This window comes from Salmo salar, chromosome ssa05 (assembly GCF_905237065.1).
Source record: "Salmo salar chromosome ssa05, Ssal_v3.1, whole genome shotgun sequence".
Lineage (NCBI taxonomy): Eukaryota > Metazoa > Chordata > Actinopteri > Salmoniformes > Salmonidae > Salmo > Salmo salar.
In genome coordinates this window covers 90855201-90861335 of record NC_059446.1, presented here as the reverse complement: position 1 = coordinate 90861335, position 6135 = coordinate 90855201, and positions in this window count along the sequence as shown.

The following is a 6135-nucleotide window of genomic DNA, read 5'->3' as shown; positions in this document are numbered from 1 at the left end:
ACCGTCTCTTATGACCGAAAATAACTTCTGGATATCAGAAAGGCGATTACTCACCTGCGGACTGGAAGTTACTTATTCCTTTAACGAGTCTGACGAGAAGGATATCCTGCTTCCACTGGAACAGGCCCAGATCCACACCTTTAGCCTGAAGAAAAGACGCCGGAAAAGAAGGCGTGGATCGGCCATCCTTCTGAGAATCCAGAGGCGAACGAGTAAACTCCCACTGCCTTCCATCCTTCTGAGAATCCGGAGGCGAACGAGTAAACTCCCACTGCCTTCCATCCTTCTGAGAATCCGGAGGCGAACGAGTAAACTCCCACTGCCTTCCATCCTTCTGAGAATCCGGAGGCGAACGAGTAAACTCCCACTGCCTTCCATCCTTCTGAGAATCCGGAGGCGAACGAGTAAACTCCCACTGCCTTCCATCCTTCTGAGAATCCGGAGGCGAACGAGTAAACTCCCACTGCCTTCCATCCTTCTGAGAATCCGGAGGCGAACGAGTAAACTCCCACTGCCTTCCATCCTTCTGAGAATCCGGAGGCGAACGAGTAAACTCCCACTGCCTTCCATCCTTCTGAGAATCCGGAGGCGAACGAGTAAACTCCCACTGCCTTCCATCCTTCTGAGAATCCGGAGGCGAACGAGTAAACTCCCACTGCCTTCCATCCTTCTGAGAATCCAGAGGCGAACGAGTAAACTCCCACTGCCTTCCATCCTTCTGAGAATCCGGAGGCGAACGAGTAAACTCCCACTGCCATCCATCCTTCTGAGAATCCGGAGGCGAACGAGTAAACTCCCACTGCCTTCCATCCTTCTGAGAATCCTGAGGCGAACGAGTAAACTCCCACTGCCTTCCATCCTTCTCACTAACGTGCAATCATTGGAAAATAAAATTGATGATCTGCAATTAAGATTATCCAACGGGACATTAAAAACTGTAACATCTTATGTTTCACCGAGACGTGGCTGAGTGAAGATACGGACAATATAGAGCTGGCGGGTTTTTCCATGCACCGGCAGAACGGCGACGCTACCTCTGGTAAGACGAAGGGTGGGGATGTGTGTCTAGTTGTCAATAACTGCTGGTACGCGATGTCTAATATTAAATAAGTCTCGAGGTATTGCTCGCCTGAGGTAGAGTACCTCATGATAAGCTGTAGACCACATTATCTACCAAGAGAGTTCTCATCTGTATTATTCGTAGCCGTCTATTTACCACCACAGAACGAAGCTGGCACTAAGACCGCTCTCAACCAACTCTATAAGGCCATAAGCAAAGAAGAAAATGCTCACCCAGAAACTGCGCTCCTAGTGGCCGGGGACTTTAATGCAGGCAAACTTAAATCAGTTTTACCAAATTTTTACCAGCATTTCACATGTGCAACCGGGGGGAAAACACCTTTACTCCACACACAGTGATGCATACAAAGCTCTCCCTCACCCTCCATTAGGCAAATCAGACCATAACTCTATCCTCCTGATTCCTGCATACAAGCAAAAACTACAACAGGAAGTACCAGTGACTCGCTCAATACGGAATTGGTCAGATGATGCGAATGCTACACTACAGGACTGTTATGCAAGCACAGACTGAAATATGTTCCAGGATTCGTCCAATGCCATTGAGGAATACACCACCTCAGTCATCGGCTTAATCAATAAGTGCATCGATGACGTCGTCCCCACAGTGACTGTACGTACATATCCCAACCAGAAGCCATGGATTACAGGCAGCATCTGCATTGAGCTAAAGGCTAGAGCTGCTGCTTTCAAGGAGCGGGAGACTAATCCGGACGCTTATAAGAAATCCTGCTATGCCCTCAGATGAAACATCAAACAATCCCGTCAATACAGGATTAAGATTGAATCTTACTACACCGGCTCTGACGCTCGTCAGATGTGGCTGGGCTTGAAAACTATAATGGACTACAAAGGGAAACCCAGATGCGAGCTGCCCAGTGACGCTAGCCTACCATACGAGCTAAATGCCTTTTATGCTGGCTTCGAGGCAATCAACACTGAAGCATGCACAAGAGCACCAGCTGGTCTGGATGACTGTGTGATAATGTTCTCGGTAGCCGATGTGAACAAAACCTTTAAACAGGTCCACATTCACAAAGCCGCTGGGCCAGACGGATTACCAGGACGTGTACTCAAAGCATGCGCGGACCAACTGTCAAGTGTCTTCACTGACATTTTCAACCTCTCCCTGACCGAGTCTGTAATACCTACATGTTTCAAACAGACCACCATAGTCCCTGTGCCCAAGGAAGCGAAGGTAAGCTGCCTAAATAATTACCACCCTGTGGCACTCACATCAACAGCATCCTCCCCGACACCCTAAACCCACTCCAATTCGCATACCGCCCCAACAGATCCACAGATGACACAATCTCAATCGCACTCCACACTGCCCTTTCTCACCTGGACAAAAGGAACACCTATGTGAGAATGCTATTCATTGACTACAGCTCAGCGTTCAACACCATAGTGCCCTCAAAGCTCATCAATAAGCTAAGGACCCCGGGACTAAACACCTCCCTCTGCAACTGGTTCCTGGACTTCCTGACGGACCGCCCCCAGGTGGTAAGAGTAGGCAACAACATGTCTGCCACTCTGATCCTTAACACTGGGGCCCCTCAAGGGTGTGTACTTAGTACCCTACTGTATTCCCTGTTCACCCACGGCTGTGTGGCCAAATACAACTCCAACACCATCATTAAGTTTGCAGAGGACACAACAGTGGTAGGCCTGATCACCGACAACGATGAGACGGCCTATAGGGAGGAGGTCAGACACCTGGCAGTGTGGTGCCAGAATAACAACCTCTCCCTCAACGTGAGCAAGACAAAGGAGTTGATCGTGGACTACAGGAAAAGGAGGGCCGAACAGGCCCCCATTAACATCGACAGGGCTGAAGTGGAGTGGGTCGTGAGTTTCAAGTTCCTTGGTGTCCACCAACAAACTAGCATGGTCCAAACACACCAAGATAGTCGTGAAGAGGGCACGACAAAACATTTTCCCCCTCAGAAGACTGAAAAAATTTGGCATGGGTCCCCAGATCCTCAAAGGGTTCTACAGCTGCACCATCGAGAGCATCCTGACCGGTTGCATCACCGCCTGATATGGCAACTGCTCGGCATCTGAGCGTAAGGCGCTACAGAGGGTAGTGCGAACGGTCAAGTACATCACTGGGGCCAAGCTTCCTGCCATCCAGGACCTCTATACCAGGCGGTGTCAGAGAAAAGCTCATAAAATTGTCTAAGACTCCAGTCATCCAAGTTATAGACTGTTTTCTCTGCTACCGCACGGCAAGCGGTACCGGAGCGCCAAGTCTAGGACCAAAAGGCTCCTCAACAGCTTCTTCCCCCAAACAATAAGACTGCTGAACAATTCATAAAATCGCCACTGGACAATTTACATTGACCCTCCCTCCCTTTTGTACACTGCTGCTACTCGCTGGTTGTTTGTTAACCTATGCATGGTCACTTCGCCCCCACCTACAGTGGCTTGTGAAAGTATTCACCCCCCTTGGCATTTTCCCTATTTTGTTGCCTTACAACCTGGAATTAAAATACATTTTTGGGTGTTTGTATCATTTCATTTACACAACATGCCTACCACTTTGAAAATCCCAAATATTTTTAATTGTGAAACAAACAAGAAATGAGACCAAAAAACTGAAAACTTGAGCGTGCATAACTATTCACCCCCCCCAAAGTCAATACTTTGTAGACCCACCTTTTGCAGCAATTACAGCTGCAAGTCTCTTGGGGTATGTCTCTATAAGCTTGGCACATCTAGCCACTGGGATTTTTGCTCATTCTTCAAGGCAAAACCGCTCCAGCTCCTTCAAGTTGGATGGGTTCCGCTGGTGTACAGCAATCTTTACGTGATACCACGGATTCTCAATTGGATTGAGGTCTGGGCTTTGACTAGGCCATTCCAAGACATTTAAATGTTTCCCCTTAAACCATTCGAGTGTTGCTTTAGCAGTATGCTTAGGGTCATTGTCCTGCTGGAAGGTGAACCTCCATCCCAGTCTCAAATCTCTGGAAGACTGAAACGGGTTTCCCTCAAGAATTTCCCTGTATTTAGCGCCATCCATCATTCCTTCAATTCTGACCAGTTTCCCAGTCCCTGCTGATGAAAAACATCCCCACAGTGAAGCATGGTTGTGGCAGCATCATACTCCAGGACCACAGACAGGTTAGGGGCTGTCTTACTGTCTGTCTCTCTATGGTCTGTTGACTACTCCAGGACCACAGACAGGTTAGGAGCTGTCATACTGTCTGTCTCTCCACATGTCTTTTATCAGAGGCTGAAAAGGCTGAGCCAAGGAGGCCATGCTGCAGAGCTACTGTAGAGACAAAGATGACTAATGATTACCCTGGTCCAGACCTGGACATGCTTCAGTTCAGACATCTTCTCTGACTAATGATTACCCTGGTCCAGACCTGGACATGCTTCAGTTCAGACATCTTCTCTGACTGATGATTACCCTGGTCCAGACCTGGACATGCTTCAGTTCAGACATCTTCTCTGACTGATGATTACCCTGGTCCAGACCTGGACATGCTTCAGTTCAGACATCTTCTCTGACTGATGATTACCCTGGTCCAGACCTGGACATGCTTCAGTTCAGACATCTTCTCTGACTGATGATTACCCTGGTCCAGACCTGGACATGCTTCAGTTCAGACATCTTCTCTGACTGATGATTACCCTGGTCCAGACCTGGACATGCTTCAGTTCAGACATCTTCTCTGACTAATGATTACCCTGGTCCAGACCTTGACATGCTTCAGTTCAGACATCTTCTCTGACTGATGATTACCCTGGTCCAGACCTTGACATGCTTCAGTTCAGACATCTTCTCTGACTGATGATTACCCTGGTCCAGACCTGGACATGCTTCAGTTCAGACATCTTCTCTGACTGATGATTACCCTGGTCCAGACCTGGACATGCTTCAGTTCAGACATCTTCTCTGACTGATGATTACCCTGGTCCAGACCTGGACATGCTTCAGTTCAGACATCTTCTCTGACTGATGATTACCCTGGTCCAGACCTGGACATGCTTCAGTTAAGATGGCTAAAGCATAAACATGTACTGTCTAAAACACACAGAGATCTATACCAGGCTATGAAGAGGAAGTCAGTAATCAGAGGAGTGGGCTAAAACACACAGAGATCTATACCAGGCTATGAAGAGGAAGTCAGTAATCAGAGGAGTGGACTAAAACACACAGAGATCTATACCAGGCTATGAAGAGGAAGTCAGTAATCAGAGGAGTGGACTAAAACACACAGAGATCTATACCAGGCTATGAAGAGGAAGTCTGTAATCAGAGGAGTGGACTAAAACACACAGAGATCTATACCAGGCTATGAAGAGGAAGTCTGTAATCAGAGGAGTGGACTAAAACACACAGAGATCTATACCAGGCTATGAAGAGGAAGTCAGTAATCAGAGGAGTGGACTAAAACACACAGAGATCTATACCAGGCTATGAAGAGGAAGTCAGTAATCAGAGGAGTGGACTAAAACACACAGAGATCTATACCAGGCTATGAAGAGGAAGTCTGTAATCAGAGGAGTGGACTAAAACACACAGAGATCTATACCAGGCTATGAAGAGGAAGTCTGTATTCAGAGGAGTGGACTAAAACACACAGAGATCTATACCAGGCTATGAAGAGGAAGTCAGTAATCAGAGGAGTGGACTAAAACACACAGAGATCTATACCAGGCTATGAAGAGGAAGTCTGTAATCAGAGGAGTGGACTAAAACACACAGAGATCTATACCAGGCTATGAAGAGGAAGTCAGTAATCAGAGGAGTGGACTAAAACACACAGAGATCTATACCAGGCTATGAAGAGGAAGTCTGTAATCAGAGGAGTGGACTAAAACACACAGAGATCTATACCAGGCTATGAAGAGGAAGTCAGTAATCAGAGGAGTGGACTAAAACACACAGAGATCTATACCAGGCTATGAAGAGGAAGTCTGTAATCAGAGGAGTGGACTAAAACACACAGAGATCTATACCAGGCTATGAAGAGGAAGTCAGTAATCAGAGGAGTGGACTAAAACACACAGAGATCTATACCAGGCTATGAAGAGGAA